At 41.3% G+C, this 25842-nt stretch overlaps 1 protein-coding gene across 1 annotated transcript in view; it reads right to left on the bottom strand.

Annotated features, from left to right (window-relative positions):
* Positions 1 to 25842, bottom strand: part of LOC117474733 (zeta-sarcoglycan) — a 283850-nt gene that overhangs the window by 89341 nt on the left and 168667 nt on the right. The gene's annotated exons all lie outside the window — the stretch shown is intronic.

The raw sequence follows: 25842 nt of genomic DNA on the forward strand, positions 1-25842 counted from the left end.
GTCCTGTGGTATGGTTGTGGAGAAGAGACAAGATAAGTGGAGAGGACGGAGGAGGAGTGCAGAGCAGAGCAGATAAAGTCACAACGCTCCATTTGCCATGAAATATTCCCCCGTGGTACAAATACTCGAGGTGAGAGAGGAATAAGTTAACTCTGGAGAAGTTTGCGTGTGTGTGTGTGTGTGTGTGTGTGTGTGTGTGTGTGTGTGTGTGTGTGTGTGTGTGTGTGTGTGTGTGTGTGTGTGTGTGTGTGTGTGTGTGTGTGTGTGTGTGTGTGTGTGTGTGAGAATTGTAATATACATGTGTGTTTTCCAATATACATGTGTGTTTTCCAGGGAGTGAGTTAGTCATTCCACGGGCCTGTTGTATTATTGCTTATTGAATGAGCTCTATGCTCCACTGTATATTCAGCGTAATGACTATAGATCTAACAACACTGAAAACCTCTAGCTGGTTTAACTTATCGATCTGACAGACTCTTATCGCTTTGCTATGCGCCTATTTGTAACTTTGTGTGTGAGTGGATTAGATATAGAGTAGACCAATATAAGGGGTTGGCATTGGCCATTGTGTGTGTGTGTGTGTGTGTGTGTGTGTGTGTGTGTGTGTGTGTGTGTGTGTGTGTGTGCACATGATAAAAAGGTGACTGCCCTTTATCTGGGACAATATGGATCTTTAATACATTGCAATTGTGACACTATTTGACCTTGTTCCCCTGTGTGAGTTTAAAGGTATGAGTGCTTGTGTGTATTTTTGCCTGTTGACTCAATCAGGCTTTGCAGCAAATATATTACAGTCATATGAACAATTTTTATATATCAATACAAAAAAATTCCCTTCACCAATTGCTCTAAATGTAATGGTTTCCGTGCTTTTGTTGGCACATTGGCTTTAAGGCGGAGTCATGGATTCCAAAAAAGCAATATTTGGAATGTCATTGTGTATTTCAAAACTCATTAAAAACCTGATATAGCTTTATATGTGTTTTGTATTGCTCTAGTGTCCCTCCTTCCTGTAGTTTCCTTGCTGTCTCTGTTTCATCCAATTCCCCGGGGGATCATAACAGATCCTTTTTCCATTTGTGCTGAACTCCGACATATAAAGTGCTGGAGTGTGTATCTGTGTGTGCTTAAAGCCCATTTCCCCTTTAATGGTGATACAGACTCTTCTCCTTAACCTTGTCATCTCAACAAAGTCAGGCCAATCCATCCAATCAAAGCAAGATTGATCAGATATCTATCATAGCTAGCAAAGAAAAATAACACTGACTATTACTAGCCTTAAGGCTGCAAGTTCCAGCACTTATCTAGATCACAGTTATCATTGCTAAAGGAAATATAACACAGGAATGCTCTGGCTTATCTTTTGCCTCAAGGTTATTGGTTTCAAACATGATCTACATCAGAGACAGTGCAGCTGTGGTTAAAAGAGATTACACAAAACAGAACGACAGAGGGGGGAAAATAACAGCAGAATTTATATAGCTTTCATCGCAGGCGGTTTTGTTTTACCAGTTGTTGATGTACAGAGGAGAGGAAGTATGAGACGCTGAGTACCTAAATGCACCGACATGTGTTATGTCCCAGAGTGACCAGTCAATTAAATAGATCTCTCTCTTTTAACACTTACTGATGTGTCTTTTATCCAGCCCGGCCTCACCAGCTTGTTATCCCATAGTCATAGCTATTGAATAATGTATGCTGAGCCTCTCTCTCCCCCGCTGGAGCAGGGTTGGAAGGGATATGGCTGCTTCAAACTGAATACTGTGATTCACTGGGGGCATGATGCTGCTGGGAGTTTTCATGTTCTTATTTTCTAAAAAGACCAAATCCTGTTAAATAGTACAAGAACAAAAATGCAGCAGAATTATGTGTCTGCTTAGAACCAAGATTTGTTGGGACTTTCTCTTTAAGGACATAAAGTGTTTGTGGTACAAGGTTCTTGAGAATGCATTCTATGCCACAAACCCATAAAGTGTAACCATTAGCTCTTTATTCGGTGAGATCATAAATTACTTAGCTTATTTGCCTGTGCAATGTTTGTGCGATTTCATCACTATTTGCATTTAGATAATCTACAAACCTCATCTCCAACACAGTTTAAGTGGAGTGCGATTGTGTTTGCATTTCGTTTCTGAGGCTTTAATCAAAGGGCCTCTGGGCTTTTTGGCTCATTTTCAAGCATTTCAGCATGTCTTGTGGTCTGTTAGTGTCTCATTGCCGTGACAGGGATTTCCTGATGTTGGCATCTCTGCAGAGCTCTCAGGCATGTGATGAAATCCCCAGTCGAGTCGATGCCTCTATAATTTCTGGGAATGGTTTACTAGTATGGGACATGAGAGAGATGAAGTGGATGCTCTTGATGGGGAAACATTGCATAAAATGGGACATGGGAACAGTTGACAGAGATGAGAGGAGCGCGTGAAAGACACAGCTGGGAATTGATCTGAGGGATAACGCATGATGTAGATATAAGGGACAGAGGGTGGTGTAGTTAAATTAACCTGTTGGAATGTATTAATTTCCTTGACTATGCAGTGAACATGGTGTCATTATTGCTCGGCATTCAAAGGGGAATAGCGGAATGAGAGAGATGACTTTGCCACCATTTATCCTTATAGGCTTGAGGGATACAGTTATATAAACCATGTTATTTTCGATGTTCCATGTTGATTTGAGAGATTTGAATTTCGAGTGTGATTGCAATTGGAAAGGTAGAAGCTTGAAATAACTTTAAATGGTACTTGAGACGTAGAAGGCAAGAACAGGACAGGATAAACGAGGCAGGAAAGAAACACGAGTGGGCTAGAACTGGTTTTAAGCAGAAAGAAGACACAAGCCATGTTCCATAAGACATCCTTATCTACCTCTGGGCCTGTCTGACGTTTGACATTCTATAAACTGCTATAGAAATTATAATCAACATTGGAACTTAATAACTAGCAAATTACAAAGACAGGTCAAACTTGTCATACAGTTGTTTATTTGCTTTAACATACCGTATATGTCACATATGCTACCTTAACCCTTAGATGTATAAGTGGGTCTTTTTGGACCCGGTGAGGTGGTTTTCTTGAAGTATCTTTGTAATAACATTTTTTTATCATTTTATATTCCAGCTATTCCTCAAAAAACATGTTTTGGATATCATTCCATTCAAATTTTAAATTTAAATTTTAAGAAATTGTAGTTTTTGTATTACTACCCCAAGCTTCCATAAGTGGGTCAAAAATGACCCGCATGCATTTCCTATGGAATCCTCTGGGAACCCTTTGATTCTTATCACCTGTGGCTCAGGAATACATTCACTGTAGACCACACAGACTACATCACAAGTGACACCTCTCAGGAAGATTATTTTACACAGCAAGATCTGATACCTGTCAGTATAATAATAATAATAATGATAATAATAATAATAATAATAATAATAATAATAATAATAATAATAATAATAATAATAATAATGATTAATAATAATTAAAGCTGCAAGCAGCGTTGAGCGGGTCTTCGACGCTCCGCAGGCTGTTGTCCGCACGTCGACGTGTGTGTCTAGGTGTCTCAAGGACTCGGCCGTTGGCAAACGTGGGAAGTTTCAGGCCGATCGGACAATGTATTTAGGAGTTACAGCAGTATCATAAACATTGTGTTTGATGGCGAGTGATCTGTCGCCATGGCAACGGAATTTGATGACACCCGATAATACGCCTAGATGTGTTGAGGGCTGCATCGTTATCAAACCTGTGAAGTTTTGGGCCGTTTGGAGCATGTTAACTGGAGTTATGAGAAAACCGTGTTTCACGGCGACCATTTTGTTACCATAGCAACGACATTTGACGAATCTAAAAACTGACACATATATGTCTCGAGGGCTTGACGGTTAGCACACATGTGAAATTTGAACACTTTTTTACCATTTACACAGGAGTTAAAGCAATATGGTGCTTAACGGCGAGGGATGCGTTGCCATGGCAACAGCTTTTGACGAAAACTCACTATTGTCATATTGAGGTGTTGAGGGCCGGACCATTAACTGTCATCTGCAGTCTCGTGCCGTTTGGACCATTTTCCATTGATTTAAGACAACATTGTGTTTTATGGCGAGGGATGCGTTGCCATGGAAACGGCATACGGTGAGATCTCAGATTTCACGTAGAGCTGTTGAGGCATGCACCGGTGATATAAAAGTGAAGATTGGGGGACGATTGGACCGTGTCCATTGGAGTTACAGCGACACCGTGTTTTATGGCGAGGGATGCGTTGCCATGGTAACGCCATATTAAGTAACATCACATTTAACGTAGAGCTGTTCAGGGCCGCAGTGTTAACCATCACGTGAAGTTTGGTGGCGTTCTGAGTATGTCAGTTGGCGTTATGACATCATCGTGTTCCATGGCGAGGGATCGCCTAGCATCGAGCGAATGCGAAATTTGGCGCCAAATCACGGCTACGCCGTGCGAAAGAAAAAAACTTCCGTGATAACTTTGAATTGCCCATGTCTCGAGACGCTACCCAACGAATTTCGAGTCGTACGGATAAAGTCCCTGGGAGAAGATAGATTTCGTGCGGAGGACGAAAAACGCGATAAATCGCGTTTTTCCGACGCCAAATTCAAAATGGCCGGCTTCCTGTACGTTATTTTATACACCTCCAAGAGGCTTTTTGGTTTGTCTCCGCACCCTAGATATGCGTAGCGAGTTTCGTTCTTTTACGTGAAAGTTAAAGTGGGGGGAGTTTACGTTAAAAACGGAAGTGGGCGTGGCCTACGCAATTTGTGACGCAAAGTTCCGGAACCAATTACACATCTGAAGTTGCACCACTTCTGACGCGCGTGCAACATTTGGTGAGTTTTCACATATGTTGCGGGGGTCAAAGGTTTATCGGTCGCTGTGCGACCGATTTCAATAGGGTCTTCGCCGACCTAGGTCTCAGACCCTAATAATACATTATATTTGTATAGGGCTTTTCAAGGACTCAAAACCGCTTTACAATAAGGGAAGGTTAGGGTGGGGGGTATAGGACTATCAAAATGGATTGATGGGGGGGGGGGGGGGGGGCTATGAGTAGACAAGAGGAGAAGAGTGAGAGAATGAGTTTTGAAAAGGGACTGGAATAATGTGAGGGTCTCAGAATAGCGGAGATCTTTGGGACAATATGTTCAAAACGTTTTTTTCTAAAATTATAGATTGTGAAAAATTCAATATAAAATATTTCTAATGTGAACCAAAATATAATACTAAATATCATACAAGTGATTTTTCTAAAGCAAAATGACAAAAATGGCATAAAAACACATTATTCTAATACGGGTCCTTTTAGACCCACTTATGGAAGAGTGTAGGGTCCAGTCACTCGTGCATCTAAGGGTTAAGAAGGAAGATCCTGCATCGGGATGAACTAATAGGAAGTCTGAGAAAAAAAGCTAGATATTACTCTCAGTAATTCATGTCTAAAGGTCCATGATGGGAAAGAAAAAGCATGTGAAAGTAATATTTTCTTCAATTAAATCCATAAATCAGGTCACCCTTGAAAAAGAGATCAATGATCTCAATGGGATTCACCTGCATAAATAAAGGTTTGAAATGAAATGAAATACATTCATACTTCTTACAACCTTTTTTTTCTTTTCTTTTTTATTGGCTTTTTTATTGATGTCTCTGTTAACTGTCTTCTCTCCAATTATGTTTTAAATTCACATGATTCCAGTCAATTACTGTAAAGGCCCCTCTGCCTATTTACATTTTTGTTATATCTTGCTCTGATCTCAATCCAGTTTATTGTCCCTATCTTTAAAGTAATGCACTGGTATGACCAAAACATATTGGGCATTTTTTCAGTCTGAGCTATATTGTCAGATTCACAAGAATGTCTTGATTTGGGATGTTTGTGAGAATAAGGTCATTAGAGTTTCTGAATGTACCTTTTAGTTGTCATTCATTCCAAATGGAAGGACTCACTCGGAACCATTTCCTTGAGCTGCAAACATTTGCACTGTCTGATGTATTGGGATGTCTTCTCATTTTTTCTCTCCTCTTTTCTCCCAGCAATGCCCTTAAGTTTAGGTTCATGGTTCTTGTCTTGGTTTCGTCCATGTGCTTTGATCTGGGTCTTTATCCTCGTGGATACTCAGCCTGTGTTTTATATGTCTTTCTCTCATAGCAGCACCCACTCTCAGCACCTCATGTCTCTTTCTTCTCCTACATTGTGAATGTTATACCATTGAGTTTACCTCTTATATATACTTTGTTTCCTTTGTGTCAATATAGCTGGTTCTGTGATGATACTAATACAGCTCTTAACATCATTATTAACATGAAGCCTTTTATTGAACTAACTAACTTACTGAATATTCCCTCCATTGACATTAACATATACCACTTGCAAATTATACTTTACACTTTGCAGTCATAGACATATGATATTATTACTATAGAGAAACACAATTACTCTGGATTAACAGTTTTAAGGGTTCTTGTGTTTTATGATTCCAATATACAGTACTGGTTTACATTTGATTACAGCATTGGGATTCTCTCAATGTAATTGTAATTGTTGTCCCTGAGACTGTGGACCTTTATGTCAAGGCAAACGTAATCCTTTATTATTTTACCTGGAAGAACCCCATCAAGGAACAAGACGTGTCTGAACACTATACTGCTCTTAGTGCACAACTTGAATAACTTGAACACTGTTTTCTACTAAATGAGTGTAATATAATACAATATCATGTATCTGATATAACAGCAAACAACGCAAGATACTCTAATGCTAGGCTAAAGTGAAACAAGCGGACATAAATGAGGTAAATACCATAAATAAGCATACTCATACTTCGTTTGCTTTCATTTCTGGTGGGTAGTGTTCCGTGGTCGTGGCTCAGCCCCTCCACTTACAAAAACACAGAGCTGTAAGGAGTGAGTGATACAGAGAGCTTACAGTGGGAGAGTTGGCAGTGGGTTGATGTGAAAAACAACTGTGTGAGAATAGACAGAAAAAAGGGGTTGTGGCTCAATAGCTTAATATAGCCAAAAGTGATCAGTTAAAAAGTTGCTTTTGATATTGGATTGACATCCCTACTTTTTAATGCCACTTTAAAGCCTAAATGGGAGGATAATTTTACACTCAAAGCACAGGTGTTTGTTCGTATTTTCCTAGAGGGAATGTGTGATTTCAGAAGAGACAAATATTGCAACTCCAAAGGCTTGTCTTTTCAGCTGACTTTGCATAAGAAGTAAGAATAGTCTACAGAATAGTGAATGTTGGAGCCGAGCAGCAGAAAATGAAACCTGCTTAGTTTGCAGTCATGTAACTGCAATGCAACTGATCCACTTTCTGTCATGCCCCTCTCTCAATACACACACACACACACACACACACACACACACACACACACACACACACACACACACACACACACACACACACACACACACACACACACACACACACACACACACACACACACACACACACACACACACACACACACACACACACACACACACACACACACACACACACACACACACACACACACACACACACACACACACACACACACACACACACACACACACACACACACACACACACACACACACACACACACACACACACACAGAGGAACAGTACAATATGTAATTAGGGCTGAACCACATTGTACCAATGATCTACACACTGGTAATTAAATCTAATCTGTGTGAATTTTCTCAGTGCAAGCATGTGTGTCTTTGCCTGTGTGTGTCTGGATGAGTGTGTTTAATGTCATAAGGCCAGAGCAGTGTAATGCCACTTCACGTCCAGTTAATTAATTCAAATGTCCACCGTTAATTAATTTCACACAGTGGATTCTGACCGTTCCCTTGGAAACAACCTTTGAATACATAATACCTACAGGGACAAGGTGTGAGTTATTTTAGTATAATAACGTGTTTAGACTGCTTATATATATTTCAATCATATACATAGAATCAAAAATGAATAGTGAATTAGTTTAAACACATAGGACATATATATGTGTCTGTAAGTGTGTTTAAAGAGTTGAATAATAAACATCACTAATTGAAATATGACTTTGTATTCTAAATTAAAGTAGTGTATGTACAGTAAGAGGGATATTTGCACAAATTAGAGGTTATCCTAGACAAGTTTGATCATGAAAGACTATTTTTTAAACATATCTTTACTTATCATGCTATAATTCATGCTATCTGTTAGAGCCAGTAGAGTTAACATGAATCCATCTCATGTACGAGCATATTTTATACACACTTAATTTGATATGGTGATTACACTGAACAAATGCTTTAACGCACTTGAGTAAATGCGTAGCTCTGGCTGGGGAATGAAACATCTCTGTCACGACTGTCCCTTCCCCTAATATAGGCCCTCATTTTCCCACTGATGCTATTACTGAAACTAGCTGTGGGCTACAAGATAAATTTGTCAGTACAAAGCTATCTGCTTGCCTGATCATTATGCCAATTACTGCACAGAAACCAAGCCATCTAAAATAGAACAAACAAAGTGCTATAAAGAGCTAAAAGAATAGATTCACTTTTAGTTAAGGTAATAAAAACTACCCTCAAGAAAAGAGCCAGCCAACTATCAACAACCCTGACCATGTGTAGGTCTCTAAATCAAATGTTAAATGGAGTGTTGGCCCACAGCTGATAGCCTTGTGTTCAATGGTTACTACTTTCTCCATGGCAGCAATGCAGCATTTATGGATGTGGAGGGATATACTGCCTAGAGCAGGGGTCGGCAACAGGCGGACCGCGGTCCGGATCCGGACCCAGGCGCCGACCTATACGGACCCGGACCTATAATCAATACATTAATAGGGGATTTCAATTTTGACGGGGCGATTCTATTTTAACCGCTGCCTACAGGGGGCGAAAGAGACGAGTGAGCGATACAGGGAGAGAAACACAGAAGAAGAGACGAGAGAGCGGCAGAGAGAAGCGGAGAGGAAAGGGAGTGAAGAGAATAATTAGCGATACAGGGAGAGAAGCGGAGAGGAGAGTGAACAGGCGTGTTAGCGGCAGACAGGGAGAGACAAATAATTACACATGGCGCTCTCCAAGAAGAGGAAAGTGGACAGTGAGAACAGAGCTTTTAACCCTGAGTGGACGGACTCATTCATGTTCATCCTGCCCACTGGGAGCCAAAACCAGTGTGTCTCATTTGTTCAGAGACCGTGGCGCTCATTAAAAGTGCCAAAACGCCACTATGAGACAAAACACAAAGTGTTTGGCCAAACATTCCCTCTCAAGTCAGAACTGAGGTCACAGAAACTAAATATTGTTCCAGCGCAGGCTAACCGAGGCTAACCAATGAGCACCTGCATGTGTGTATGAGAATGGCCCTGACACCATTTCAGCCCAGATTTAAACTCCTGGCAGGACAAGCTCAAGCTCAATTCTCACACTGAATTAAAAAAAGTGAGTGAGGGACTGCAATATAAGAGGGAAAGAAAGAGAAACTTTAAAACTGTTCAATTGTTATGATGTGTAAAGACTGATATTGTTCTTTATTACATGGTTTAGTTGAATACTCAATTCTGATTGGTCAATTCAGAACACGTGACACGTTGTTAATCCAGAACAGACAGACCGCTGTCAAGGATTTATGACCGTTGTTAAAGGACGCTCAAATCTGCAGAAAGAAGTCCGGTCGATTGAACTGTATACAGTTTGGCTGAAAAGCAAACTACATGCAGTTTGCTTTTCAAACTGACAAGACAAGAGACGCTCAGAAAGAAGTTCGGTCATTTAACTGTTTTTCAAATTTAACAGTTTGAAAAGCAAGCAAACTGTCTGCTTGTCTTTAGTTTTCCGCTGTCGTGTGATAGCAACATGGAGGATTTTAACATTAATTTTAATATATTTGGAGAGCACAGTAATTTGGAGGAATGGTTAGTGGCTGATGAGTCCCCAGTGAAGAAAAGAAAAAGACAAGAGGGACAAGAAAACAGCGGAGAAATTGCCCCGTTGCCAGCTTCAAAAAGTATGTTTCCCTGTGCCCATCTGACGCCAAAGCCTTCTACCTTCACCCACTAAAAAAGGACCAACAGCTTCTCAACGGTGAATCAGTGTGGTATTCACGTGAGCCCATGGGACATAATTTCCTTGGGCAAATGCTACCCACAATAAGCCAGGCAGCCCAGCTTTCAAAGCGCTACACAAACCATAGCTTGAGAAGCACGGCTGTACAACTGCTCTCTCAGGCTGGTCTTGGATCAAAAGAGATCATGTCTGTGACTGGGCACAGGTGCGAGAGCAGCCTGAAGAGTTACTGGGCTCCAACAATAACCGAAAGGGAGAAATGGAGCAATATCCTGTCCTCCAACCCAGGAAATAGCACCACATCGGGTCAGTGCCTTTCCATGTTGTCTGTCCTTACACACACATTAGCGGTAGCGATACAACTGTGGCAATATTGTTTCCCGTTTTTTTACATGTTGGGAATTGTGCTTTCAGATGTGTCATCTGCGAAACCCCCGCAAGGGGAGACGATCGAGGACAGAAACGTTGATCTCAATATCCCTAAAGATTTCCCATTCACCATGTCACATTGTACTATTAATGGAAACGTTCAGGTTAATGTTAATTACAGCTAAGGCTCAAATGCTAACATGCACAGAGTTAGTTGCTATCGAAGCAGTTCCTGCCGTTGCAACAGCCTAGTTCAAACATCAACAACGGACTATTTTTTTCGTAGCGGATGAATGTCATTTTAAATCAGTTACAACTATGTTTTTAATCATTAAAAACATTTTCTAAAAAAATAAAAGCATTTCAATTAATATTGGGAGTCATATCGTTACTTTGTTGAGAATGTGGCCATGTAATAAGCGGGATAATGTGCAGCGACTTGGTCATTATGGGTAAAAGAACACCTTCATGCCGATCTAGATCCCTCCGCTTCGCGTCGGGCTCCTGATCTGCCTGTCGGTGTTCTTTTACCCATAATGACCGCGTCGCTGCACATTATCCCTTACATAATCGTCTGAAACTGTTAAGTCATGATGTGAAACGGTTAACAAAGCTATTTTATTTATTTTCTCTATTTTATTTTTAAATGCAGCCTGAGAGGAACATTACACATATCCACAGTATTTTACTGTATATCTGTATAGTTCAATGTTAATTGACAATAAATATTGTTGTTTATGAATTGTACTTTCTTTATTTGATTGGCAGTCAGTTGTTGATTACATGCAGACGTTGATACAGCTGCAGGCTACTTCAATATATCACACTAATTCATAAAGCAAGTTAGACATTTTGAAGTTCCGGACCTTTGCATGGGGAGATTTTCTCTAACTGGACCTCGTTGAATTTTAGTTGAATACCCCTGGCCTAGAGCCAGGATTAGTTACAAGGAAAGGTAAGATGTTCCAGAGCAGGTAGTGCTTAGCATCATGGAGTGGTGTGAGGAAAGAGATGAAATAGATGATTACAAGTTAAACATTTTGTTAGTCTTGGTTGAAACAATAAAGGCTGAATAACATAAGCTAAGAAAATGTACTATACCCAGTTAAAGGTATTACATATGAACCAGTATTTCATTTTATTTCAATTTCTCCTGAAAGCTTTAGTGGTATAACATATTATCTACTTAGGTTAGGGAAGGGGGCCGTTTGCTGTATGTAAGATATGATTTAACTATGACAGATCGGTTTAAGGGGTTTAATCTTCTTCAAACTAAAATAACGTATGGGGACACATCCAGCACTATTGTTTGCAAAGGCTTTTACTTTCAGTTTCTCATTGTTCTTATTTTGGCTTGACAAGGAAGCGGCAAGCAGATGTCAATGGATTTTAGGTGAAGCAATATCCTTTTTAATGACAGCACTATCAAAATGTGCAGATTTGACATGGTGCGGCGTGACGTGCCCTTTTTCTCCAGTCAAGTTTTGTGATGAGGGGATTTGTTGTGGCTTTTGTATGATGTGACCTCTGAGACAGCAGCTGCAGGGAGGCATGGAGTGATCTTTTGGAACAAGGGATTAGTATTCTTATTCATTTTGTCTCATTTCCTCTCTCCCTTCCAGGGCCAATGTGACTTTCATTTGCCTGACATTCTGAAAAAATGCTGTTAAATGTTAATGGAGACTATTTTTACATGGGTCACGACCATGTCTGGCAAACCGGTACGCTCCGGACACTCATAATACGGACACATAGGAATTTGTAATATTTGCCCACACAGGCAGACAAATATGCAGCCAGTCGCGCACACACATATACACTCATAAGCACATCTACACAATATTGTTGAGCATAGTCTAAATATTCTTGCTTTCCGCATAATGATCAAATCACAACGGTACCCCCTGACCCCGCTAATCTCTTCAAACCTCTTTGAGTCAAACTTTACTTTCTTTATTCTATTATTTTCAAAGAGCATCACTGGCAGTAAATACTTTTTATTGAATGTATTTTGTTATGTTGTGGGCGACACTGAAAAAGCTTAGACATCTGACAAGCCATCTGCATGTGTCTCCTTGGTGGAGGGCTCATCTTCTGACGTGGACACTTATGATCACCGACTGTGTGTCTTAGTCACTCATATCCGCTGGCGGAAGGCTGGAGAAATTCTCAAGTAGCTATAGGTGACATGCTGTTTAAATCAAATAAAGTTACAATTGTTGGACTTGGAGATGCCACATGTTGAGTGTTATTTTATGGTAGACTGGTGAGATACACTTTTAAAGCAATAGGGAACGGAAATAATGAAATACAGTGAAGAAAGTATTTTAAGATAGGGAATAGAAGCTGGGTGAGATCAAATAATAAGCATGACATGGATCTAAGGCCTGAAATGTTATATGGAGTCCACAACGCAGGGATAACCTTTGATGTGTGTAATACATATTTTTTCAATACATAGAATAATCCCCATAGCCTGTAACCCACTGCATTGCATTGAAACAATTCATGGCAAGTGTAGTAGTTGGAATACCCTTAACATTAAGGTATGAAAAGTGGAACTTGAGCGCAATACTTTTGTTTTTGACTCACCTTTTTGGTCTTATCAACCAGGACAACAAATGCAACATCTAGTACATATAATGTATTTTATGTAGTAAAAATATGTGAATTGCATCAAAGCTCCTCACCTCTACAGAATGTTCATGAATCAAATCACATCCACTAAAAGATGACAAATCAAACCTTTATAGCAGTTGGACTTTCTTTTGACAGTGTGTCCAAGTGACAAGTTTTTACCCAAAAGGTTACGCTTCACAAAGATGAAAAGCAACGTCGATATACAAACATGCCAATCTTTCCTTGATGCAACACAAACAAAAAGAAAATATAATCAAAAAAGCTAATATTGTGAGATGAAACCCACCGGCATCATGCACCCCAGGTGACACGTAATTAAAATCAAGTATGCTTGACAGTTGTACTTTGAGGCATCCTTGTTCTTTATCACAAACAGAAGGCATGAATAGAAAGTGAAACAAACAAACATGACTTGCTATTATTCTTTAGAAGTTGCAAACAAATGCCGCCCTGGGTAACATGCAGTAAAAGTCACACAGCACCACACTGTAACAGTTACATGCCACAGTGCAACAGTGCAACAGCAAAAGCCCTGGAATTATAGCCTATACCAAGGTCTGCATCCGTTCAGTTACATTTAGCCCAGATTGTTTACAATGCTGCAAAGTCAAAATCAATAGGGCCTGCCAAGACGGGAACAGTCTAATGTTCCATTAGAACTCTCTGCTATTCAATTACAGCTCCAGAGTTGGAGAAGTTTCAGCTAGCTCAGGTCCCTAGAGGAGAAGCACAGAGAAAGTATGAGGCAGACAGAAGGAGTAATAAATCTAAAACTGACAAACAGCAAAAATAAAGTTATGGCATCCTCCCACCTTCACCCACCCCCAACATTTTCCAGTCTTCCTTGAAGCAGCAGAACAAGACATGGTTGAGAGGAGTTCTTGAATTATTGTCGCTTTAAACTTTTTTATTTCATCTCCTATGTTCATTATTGCTTTTCAATCTCCGTCTGTTTTTCAGTTTTAATTATCCTTTTGCTGGCTTCAACCCCTGTCCCTTTATATTCATACGTTTACACTACCATCGCTTTGTGTGCCAGAGATCTTTTTCCTCCCCAGGAAATAAAGCACTTATCCAGGCAGCCTACTGCACATAACCAGGCCAGTCTCCGGGGAGCCAGTATCACTACAGGGGTGAGAGAGAAAGACAGAACCAAACCAACCTAAAAAGAAGGCGATAGAGAGAGAAAGACAAGTCATAGACAGGTGGAATTGGTAAGAGAGGCATAACAAAAGGGAAAAGAGCGACATAAAAAGAAAAGTTAAATCAAAAGAAAGAGAAACTACAAGAGAGCAGAATAAATGACATTTTCTTTGTGCCTCCTGTGGCGGTGATAGGTCATCATGGGGTCCCTATGGGGACAATTATAGGGCCTAGTGGAAAGAGTAAATGTGTGTGTATGTGTGTGTCACTGCAGGTCTTTGTGGAAATAGAGCAATGAGGGCAAGGCACAGAGGGAACAGTGAATCCATAGTGTGTTTTTTTAAATACACACACAAAGCTTGATATATCCTAAAAAACCTGCTGCTCTGAATATAATCCCACAGCCTTTAGCTTACAATGGAATCATCATCCCAGTACTGCACATCTACTATTTAAATCATCCATTCTATACAGACTGTAAAAATAGAAGGAAAAATACAAGAGCCTCAAAATTGGAAATCACGCAGCACAACCATAGCACTGATAATCTCCCAACATATCACAAGTGGCCACTAGGTGTTGGTGAATTACCCTCCTCTTTGTACATTGAAACCAGCCACTTATGAGTACAGCTCATTTGCTGATTTTCATGTTATATGTGCCAAATAGTTAATGTTGCCTTGCTGCCAAAACAGAATGTCCTCTTAAAAAGAAACTACAGCATCAGTCGTTGGCAAATGCCCCAAACAAAACACGTTGATGTTGACAAAACCTTCAAGTGGGCGTGATTATTATGATAGGAGCAAAAAGAAGCCAGCTGCTGTTGACATACTGTGGAAAAAGAAAAAAGGAGGTCATAGTTGAGGGATTAAAAAATTCAACAGATGTTTATACTATGTTATAATTTAAATAATGTTCTGCTCTTAACTTAAACCAGGTGTTAATAACTGTAACCATGCAAATTATCTTTAAAATAAAGTAACTTCAATGAAAAACAAAACAAAAAAGCACCAGCTGCGATGCCAAATCGAGCAGGGAGGGAAAGTTGTACTTTTTGCTATTGCCGTTCTTTTATTTTGCCTTTACCCTCGTAGTCATCTTAGTCACATTACTGATGATTATTTATAAAAATTGTCTTACTTCAAACATTTTGTGAAAGAACCAATAATCAGCCCTACGAAATCCTGGGTATATCGAAATTGGGGTATTTAAAATATCATGATATTAGATTAGAAAATGTAAGACCCAGGCCAAGCTCCCGGCGTGTCGTGCTTGCTACCTGCAAATTAAAGTGAAGGGGGTTAGCCCTGAAGCTAGCATTAACAACGGCTCAGGCTCACATAAGGTAAGCTGATCTTTAAGGTGGACCAGCTTTGTTGTAGTGACAAGCCCCTCCACTGAGTTTTCGCACAACAACCCACATGACCAACTTGGCTGCGGGGCCTAACAGCTTTTCTGGCAGAACCCTGGTATAGTGTCTTCTAAGCGCCAGCCTGTGATGCTTCTCCCTGGGCTGGTGGAGGTTTTGGCTGCTAACCAGCTTTATTCTGTGGCCACACAGTTATTGCTCGAGGTCCTGTTTCTATCAAAGCTTTCCTTGGTGCCATCAAATGCCTGCCGAGTACTTTGCTGTGCCTCTCCACTGCTTTCTTGTTCCTGCTTGATCCCCAATAATATTATGCCTGGCTGAAACATAGGTAAATCGGGATGGTGTAGTGATTGTGCCTGTCATATACTGTGGTTATATAACAAAATACTGTAGTTAAAACATGATTTGCACAGTTGTGTTTGCTGTCTTTAGGAGGATATTATCTGTCATCCATGCTACTGAATGAATACATTATAAAGCATGCACACCCACAGGTTAACATAGCAACATATGAGCTTATTATAACCTAACAATAACTAACAATAACAAATCTAAACAGCTATGTGCAAGGTTTTTCTGGCAAAGTGCCAGCAGTGTTGATGTATTTGACCTCACTCAAACCAAACTCTAATATCTATTTACCTGCGAGGCATGTAAAACCAGACCAGACAAGAAAAGACAAGAAAGACCATAATTAAACCATGTGACCCTTTTAGCAGATTTCAAAAATGAAAGTGCAAAGACCTTACTGACTGTAATAAGTATGGCAGAATTTGCAGCACACATTTGGGTATTAAAGCTGTCTTTATTTCATCACATAGCCTGTACTACTTTGTTTGCTCTTTTCCCAATTTCCTTATCATGTATTAAGATCTGTTCTAGCACCCTCTGCTCTCCTCCCTTTGACCCTTTTACTAGGCTTGTTTGAGACAAGCGAGACCTGCGCAGACCTGCGCAATTGCGATCAACGTCTTGCTCGTGCGTTGCATGATGGTTAGTCATTTTGTCCGACTTGCTCTGGAGGCTCGCCTACATGAGACGTTGAAATCTCGCGGGACAAAGACGCCCGCAGACTTGAGAGCGAGGCGCGGCGAGGCGGCGCAGTTTCTCTCCCCGGGCTGCGGAAGCGAAATGCTTGATGGGAAACGACTCGCTGGTATCTCGAGCTGAGCGCTCATTGGTGGGTTTTACCCCGTGCAGGAGATGAAACTCTCCATTGGCTCGGCAAAAGTGTGTTGTTTTGTGTCCGTTTTACGTCGCCACTTCCATTTACATTTTTCATCATTGTTCCACAATGTTTATCATCATAACATTAATATCTATATATTTTATACTATACTTGCACTGCTTACCGTTGTCATACTTTATCTTAGCATATTCATACAACACACTGTTCATACTAGGCTAGGCTACTGTGTATATAGTGTATTCATACCCCTCACTGTTTTTTCATCATTCAATTCATTCTATATTTTATTCTGTAGATTGTGTACATTACTTTTCACTTTACTGCTTTATGCACTCCTGGTTAGAAGCTAAACTGCATTTCGTTGTCTCAGTACCTGTAATCTGTGCAATAACAATAAAGTTGAATCTAATCTTGAGCAGGAACAAATGTATTTACTTAGTACATATCTGACATTAACGATTAAACACATTTGTCCATTCTTTATCAATCAATCAATCAATCAATGTTTATTTATATAGCCCAATATCACAAATGTTACATTTGTCTCAGTGGACTTCACAGTTTGTACAGAATATCAGTATGACAATACGACACCCTCTGTCCTTACGTTTCACATCATACAAGGAAACACTTCCAGAGAAAAACCCACAGTTTAAAGGGGAAATGGGAGAAACCTCAGGGAGAGCAACAGAGGAGGGATCCCTCTCCCAGGACGGACAGACGTGCAATAGATGCCGTGTGCATTTATAAATGCAAACCGAGTCAAGCCGACTCCGGAGGTGGCAGTATGCACCTTAAAGTTGTTTGAAATCCGCCCAAAAACTGAGAGAAGAAGAAGAAGAAGAAGAAGCCGACTCCGAGCTGTCCGACTTCAGGCGAGCTTTTTGAGACATCCCCCGGCTGCGATCGGCTATTCTCGTCTACTTTCGAGGCGAGCCGCAGCTCGTCTCAAACAAGCCTATTGTCTTTCTGCCTCCTCCTTTTCGCCATTTTCCCCTTCCCTTCCTCACCAAAGTTACCTTTCTCTCTCCTGAACAATGCCATTTCCTAAACCAGCCAATACAATGTCTCAGTGTGTTGTTGTTGTTAGTGTGGTTCATGTGCAGAGTTCTGTATTTAGCTCTCCCTGGGAGTCACAATGTTCCATTTACCTCTCCCACAATGCACTGCTGGGGGATGGCCCCGATTATGCCAATTGTGTGTGTATGTGATGTTTTTGTATAAGGCATAATGTAGCTGCGTGGGGGATACGTCATCTTCATTCTCTCCTCCATTCTCCTACTTCTCTTTATATTCTAAAATGTATTTTCTTATAATGTTCATTTCAAAGCACATAAACATGTTTTTGTAATTTTAAAAATACACTCATACTACCCCCCTTCAAATGAATGTTTGTCACAAGGGTGCTGGTATGACTATCTGTAACTTATTATGTTAAAACTTGTACTTATTAGTGTTAACAGCCTTTTAAATATCTTTAATAAAACTAAGAGACATGGAACTGAGGAAATGTGGATGCATTTATCTTTCAGGAAAATAGCATACAGGACAAAATAATCCTGTTTCATGAAACTACAATGTCAGCAGAAAATGCTGATTAGCTGGCAGATGTTCAAATTTGTCAAAAAAATGATGTCAAAACTCTGTAATTGATCAGCAATTACATAAATTGTTAAGACAAACTTACCAATTTAGTCAAAAGAAAGTAAAAAAAAAAATCAGTGGTAAATTTGGAGGGTTTTATTTATCTTTTCTTTAGCAAACGGTAATGAATTCAGGGAAGTGCCGAGTGGCAACCGGTTACCCAGATATTTATAACCAATGGTTAGTCCTTTCTCCTTTTAAACTGAAAATAGAAAAAAAACACTTTCTATGAAACATCAATTTTGCTGTTATGTTACTGGTCCAATTACATTCCCTGGTGTGTATACTGTACCTAACGGCTACTTCAGGCCTGGAAACACATTTAACTCTAAGTTGTAGTTTCCCAATCGCTTTGTTTACCACAGTAATCTAAACCTATTTATTGAAATAATTTAGGTGTATAAAAAATATTAACCTTCGTCTCCTCTTTGCTGGATTTATGAAAAAAAAACATTTCCTCTTCTATCTCACTCATTCCCCCCTTCTTTCCGTCCTGATGACCCTCACTTTGAGTAATAATGTAAAGTGATATGCCTGTTTGTCCTGTCTTTGTCAACGTGCATCAACATAATGTTGGCTGCCGGTTCTCTTTACGCCATTCATCCCAGTACCTTCAATAATTGCATTTGAAGGTTTCACTTCCTTTTTTGCAATTTTCTGTCTTTATCTCTATTTCCACTTCACCATCGCTCTCGATACTGAAGTACTCTCATCTCCTCCAGTTATCCAGGCCCAAGGGATCCTCTTTTGGTAGTTGAGTATGTTTGTGTCGCTTTTTTTATTGATTAATGACATGGTATGATTTCAATGAGTTCTTAGTTTCTGTGTTCATGTATAACTATAGGTTCCTTTTTTTTCCTTCTTTTTTTACTACATCAGTTTTAGTTTTTGGAACTAATCAATATAATTTTACATAAATAATGTTTATTTTATTTTGTTATAGTACATGTTGATGAGTATATTGTCAGCCTACCTCAAGAATATATCTAGGATTAAAAGACTAATGTCACAGCAGGATTTGGAAAAACTTGTCCATGCTTTTATCTTCAGCAGACTCGACTACTGTAATGGTGTCTTCACAGGTCTCACTAAAAAAATCTATTAGAAAGCTGCAGCTGATTCAGAACGCTGCTGCTCGAGTCCTCACTAACACTAAGAAGGTGGATCACATCACACCTGTTCTGAAGTCTTTACACTGGCTTCCTGTGTGTCAAATAATAGATTTCAAAATACTGCTGCAGGTTTATAAAGCTTTGAATGGTTTAGGCCCAAAATACATTTCTGACCTACTGCTAAATTATGAACCATCCAGAACTCTCAGGTCTTCAGGCACTGGTGAGCGTTCTGTCCCCAGAGTCAGAACTAAACATGGAGAAGCAGCGTTCAGTTACTATGCTCAAATATCTGGAACAAACTTCCAGAAACCTTCAGGTCCGCTGCAACTCTTACTACTTTTAAATCCAGGCTGAAGACTTTTCTTTTTGCCGCTGCTTTTAATTGAACTATTCATATCTTACACTGCACTGTAATGTTTATTCATACCTGTGTTATTTTATATAAGCTTGTTGTATGTTTATTACTTTTTATTAATTTGTAATGACTGTTTTTAAGCACATTTAATTGCCTTGTGTTTAAAGGTGCTAAATAAACTTTCCTTGCTTGATCAGACCTGGGAGACATTCACACAATCCCAAAATGTGTCACGTTCTCAGTTAAATAATTCAACATTTCAAAGTCAGAGAGCAGCATATTATTCACTGCAATCTTAGAATACATTCAATGGGATGCAATTGACTAATCAAATCAAATCAAGTTTTATTTATATAGCACATTGAATTTTTGGTCGAGCCAAAGTGCTGTACATACAATACAAATACTTTACAATAAAAACACTTTACAACAAATACAACTGCACAAATAAAAGATCACACACTGGGAAATGTCAGGAGTCGTGCTCCGCTCAGACTAGAAGGCCAGAGAGAAGAAGTGAGTTTTAAGTGTAGATTTAAAAACCCCTAGGGTCTGGGCCGACCTCACATGGAGGGGCAGAGTGTTCCAGAGCCTAGGGCCAGCTGCTGCAAATGCTCAGTGCCCTCGGGTTTTGAGCCTGGTCTTGGGCACTATCAGCAGCAGCTGGTCAGCCGACCTTAAGGCTCTGGCTGGGGTGTAGCGATGGAGGAGTTTGGCTATATAGGCCGGAGCCAGCCCATTTAGGGCTTTAAAAACAAATAAAAGGAGTTTAAAATCAATTCTGAACCGAACTGGAAGCCAGTGTAGTGAGGCCAGAATTGGGGTGATGTGGTCACGCTTTTTATGGCCAGTGAGAAGACGTGCAGCTGCGTTCTGAACTAGCTGCAGGCGTCTAATTGATGCTTGGTCCATACCCACATACAGAGCGTTGCAGTAATCCAGTCTCGAGGTAACAAAGGCGTTAATAACCCTTTCTAGGTCTTTAAAAGATAAAAACGACTTGGTCTTGGCCAATAGTCGTATTTTAAAAAAGCAGGTCTTGACTACGGTGCTGACCTGCTTATCAAATTTAAAAGCGCTATTGAACGTCACTCCAAGGTTCATGACCGAGGGGAGGATGTTTTTATTGAGGAAGCCCAGAATTTCAACCGGGGAGGCTGGAGGTTGGGGTCCAAAAAAGATGACCTCGGTCTTGCTCTCGTTGAGGTTGAGGAAATGTTGGCTCAGCCAGGATTTGATCTCTGTTAAGCAGTCCATCAACGGCTGTAGTGAGTTGACATTTGAATTGAGAGGCAGATAGATCTGTGCATCATCAGCGTAACAATGGAAGGGGATGTTGTGTTTTGTGAGAATAGAACCTAGGGGCAGTATGTACAGTAGAAAAAGGATGGGGCCCAGAATCGAGCCTTGGGGAACCCCACAGGTAAGAGGGGCTTTAGCAGAGGAGAAGGCACCTAGCTGCACTGAGAAGCTACGGTCTGTCAGGTAGGACCTGAACCATGCAAGTGCAGAGCCTGTGATGCCTGCGGACTGTTCAAGCCGTGACAACAGGATGCTATGGTCCACAGTGTCAAAGGCAGCTGTCAGGTCTAACAGCACCAGGACAGCTGGGCTACCTGAGTCGGCGGCTAGGAGCAGATCATTAAAAACTCTTAAAAAGGCTGTTTCAGTGCTGTGCATGGGTTTGAAGCCAGACTGAAACTTTTCATGGATGCCATGCGTGGTTAAGAACGACTGTAGCTGGACATACAGTAGACTACTCGCTCCAGGGCTTTAGATAAAAAAGGTAGCTGGGAGATGGGCCTAAAATCCGCAAGAATGGAGGGGTCGAGATCTTTCTTTTTAAGTAGTGGCTGGACCACGGCATGTTTGAAGGCAGCTGGGACACATCCTGAGCTAAGAGAGGTGTTTATAAGTAATACAATACTTGCTCCAACTGATTCGAAAACATCTCTGAGAAGGCGAGAGGGAATGCTGTCTGAGGTGCAGTTTGTCGGCCGCAGGTGCATGACTAAATCCGAGAGAGAAGAGAGGGATACAGGCTCAAAGTGGTCTAGGACAGCAGGGCACAGAAAAGGAGCAGGATCTGGGGTAGCACTAGTGTGGGCTTGCCTAAGAGCAGATACTTTTTCAATAAAAAATGTAAGAAACTTATCACAGAGAGTAGTCAATGGCACAATTGGAGAAACATCACAGGGATTAATGATCGAGTTGAGGACATTAAAAATAACCTGAAGTTTATGGCTGTTTTTGGAGATTAACAGAGCTCTGTTTTGGTTGCTTTGACTGCCGTCTGGTAGTCGGAAAGGCAAGCACGAAGGATTTCTAAGGAGACATGGAGTTTATCCTTTTTCCATTTTCTCTCTGCACACCTGCAGGTGCTTCTGAGAGCGCGAGTACAGTCATTGAGCCACGGCTCTGAGAGAACTTTGGTGCGTCTAAGCGTAAAAGGAGCAACAGAATCCAGTATTAGGGTACATGTCGAGTCAAACATGGAGACAAGCTCATCAGCGCTAAAAGCAAGTTCACCTCTAATTTACAGATCGGAGAAGCATTAAAAACATCAGAAAACTGTGAGGCAGTCAAGGGGTTAATTGAACGCAGACGACGCGCAGGGGCACGTGATTCGACTCCTGCGGAAGGGATCGGAGTTGTAAACAATACCGGTAAATGGTCTGAGATACCCGTTGCTGCACAGATTTCCTCCACAGAGACAGACAGTCCAAACGATAATACTAAATCTAAAGTGTGTCCTTTTCCGTGTGTTGGGCCAGCCACGGACTGAATGAGACCGAAATAATCGAGGAGATTTAAAAAGTCCCTAACCAGAGGTTTGGACTCGCAACACACATGGAAATTGAAGTCTCCGCAAATCAAAACACGATCATATTTCACCATGATCCCGGACAGAAAGTCAGAAAAGTCATTGATGAAATCCTTATTGCACTTTGGCGGATGATACACGACTGCGCAGAGTATAGGCGAGGCCGGGTTCAGTTCAAAAAGCTGCAACTCAAAGCTAGCATAGCTAGTTACAGGGTGAAGCAATCGGCATTGGAGGCTAGCTCTAAACACTGAAGCTATGCCCCCACCATGGCCGGTGGTACGGGGGGAGCTGAAGAATGTACAGTCGGGAGGAAGAAGTTCAGAGAACGGTGTATACTCGCCAGCGTGGACCCAGGTCTCCGTCAGAAACGTCAAATCCAGTTCACGAGAGGTGAAGAAGTAATTTAACAGGAACGTCTTGTTTGCTATTGACCTAGCATTTAGCAAAGCCATGCAAAGTTTTCTCTCCGGGCTGGCTGAAGGTGTAGTGCGTCTCAGCGGACGAAGATGTGCGTGTTGAACGCCGTGCGGGCCGGGAGCAGTCAGTCGGGCAGGAGGAGCTGTCAGCGGGCCCAGCAGAGGCCGCAACTCCGGAAAGACAGGGCGAATCCACCGATCCCTCAGATGGCATGCAGCGGGAGGGCCATGACATCTGATGCGTGGATAAGTCCCAGAAGAAGCCGTCAGGTATGCTTTTTGATGGACAAGCGCACCACCACGCTTTATGGTTTATGGTTGCCAGATGTAGGTTTGGGCAGCAGTATAAACTCCAATGAGGGTCTGAGGTGGAGGAGAGCTTGGCGATCGTAGACGAGCAGAGCAGAGACATTCTGACATACATAGAACAAAAGCAGGATAGCTAAAGGCAGAGAGCTGAGGGAGCGGCGTGCCGACACAGGCGCCATCTTCCCACACTGTTCACAGCTGTGGGAAGATGTTCAATCATGTTGTTTAAGTGTGAACTGCATTTATATCCCACTGGAACTACCTGTATAGTGAAAGGCCCTTTACCGTGGAATACCATTACAGTCATCTTTAAGGTGATGGATTGTAACATGGGAACAAGGATATTGATCCAAATGTGTGTGACAACAACAATATGCAGGTATATTTTATCAAGCCTAGAAATGGTTACACTGATAAGAAACACATCAATGATTTCCATTAGATAAGTATTTATTTACTCACTGTAACAAGATATAACAAATGTAATCATTAGATCTGTATTAATTTGTGAGTTTATCTTTGTCAAGTGTAAAACAAGAGATATGTTGTACATATTGTTAAATTATTTGAGAATAGTTTGTGATTGTGGTTCGTGTGTGAAATTGACTTGACTTTAATCTTGACAATTACATGTTATCTTCACAATATTACATATATTTCAAAACTGAACCAACACAGTAACCCCAATGCAGTTGAATTGTTATGTACTCCTGATTTGTGAGGCTGTTCACAGGAATTGGACTTATGCATTCAATGTGAAGCAAATATACATCATCTGGGAAAAGCTAGCAATACAGTGGATGCAAATAATGAAATAGCAACAGCTGAAGTAGTGAAAACCTGATTTATGCTGCAACTGAAAAAACAGGAGTTACTGCATCCACTGTCTCATCTGTACAAGCCGTCCTGATGTTGCTCTGGGTTATTATGCCATGCATTCGCAACACTTTTGATACAAACACTGCTGAAAACCTCATTCTATTCTATTGCTATGCACTTCAAAGTAAAAAATAAATATCAAATGTAAACAACATAGAGACTGAAGTTGAGTTTCTCACTTATTTATTCCACCCATAACCTCGTCTAAACACGTGTCTGTTGATCCTCCTTTTATCTCCTCTTACAACCCTCCTTCTCCTTTTCCCTAATTACTTTTTTCTCCTCATTGGCCTTCAAAGCACCTCTCGTCTAACTTCGTTCCATCTATTCGCGTCATTCTTCACTATTCATCATCTTTCTACACTCTTATCTTTATTTCCCTCGTTTTTTTTATCTTCAGTGATCTTCTCTCACTCATGGTTTGTTTTTATACCATCTTCCTGTTCTCTTTTTATCAGTATGCTGTCCCATCCTCAGTACCGTGCTTATGTAAATATAAGCACATCTTTCACCAGAGCTCTCAGGTACTCCTGATGTTATCCCTCATACATTTTCTCTGACAAAAAACATATACTAGTATGCATTATGTATATTATATAAAATACACTTTTTCTGAGTGTTTTTTAAAACTAGTTACCATATCTGTCATAACTAACTGTGGGAGACTACATGGCATTTTCCAATAAAATCACGCATTTAAATCTAAGAATATATTTGTGTAGTTCACAACAGCAGTACGGCATGTTTTTACTTTAAACACAGTCGGTAATGCTTTGCGCACTTCTCAATGCAAATCAGTGCAAATAGTGTTATATAGTAGTGTAGTGTTAGTGTTATATCTCTCACAGGCTCCGCCCTCTACTGGACTCTATGGGTACTACCTTATCATGCAAGCATTCACCTACTGAGACTTCTATTGATGTAGCCGGCCCCGGGGCCTGTAACGCCTGCCGGATGATCCCTCGGCTGAGCCGCCAACATCGTGGCGATCATTTCCGGGTGAAGTTCGGCCCGCAGGAGGAGGTGGAGGATCAGGACCTCGAGGTGGTGGAGATGGATGAACAGGATGACGAGGTGCCATTCGAGTTCACCCTCCCGAGGGGCCGCGTTCGCGGAGGAGGAAGGCCACGAGGACGCCTCGTTGTCTGGTACCTTCGGGTCCGGCGGCCAGGAGGGTCCAGCACACAGGTCTGCGTGTCTGGACTTCCCGGCGGTGATGACCCTGGCGGCGGAGCGTGTGGGCTTACCGCTCCGCCCACCGCTGCCACCGAGGCCTGTAAGCCGCCTTCGGCAGGGGTGTTACGGCCCGGCGCAGCCGGCCTTCTTCTCGCCCCCGTTGCCACATATCTGGCAGTGTGTGGAGGCGACGTGGCGGCGGCCATTAAAGACGAAGGCCCCAATCGCAGCCATGGCGGGTATCATCAGGGTGCAGGGCCGCTCGGACACGGCGTGTCCCGGTGTGCCCCCCCTCGATGAGAGCCTGGCGGCCCATCTGCTTCGGCAGGCAGCTGGTTGGGCGGAGG

The sequence above is a fragment of the Trematomus bernacchii genome, unplaced genomic scaffold (assembly GCF_902827165.1).
Source record: "Trematomus bernacchii unplaced genomic scaffold, fTreBer1.1, whole genome shotgun sequence".
NCBI lineage: Eukaryota > Metazoa > Chordata > Actinopteri > Perciformes > Nototheniidae > Trematomus > Trematomus bernacchii.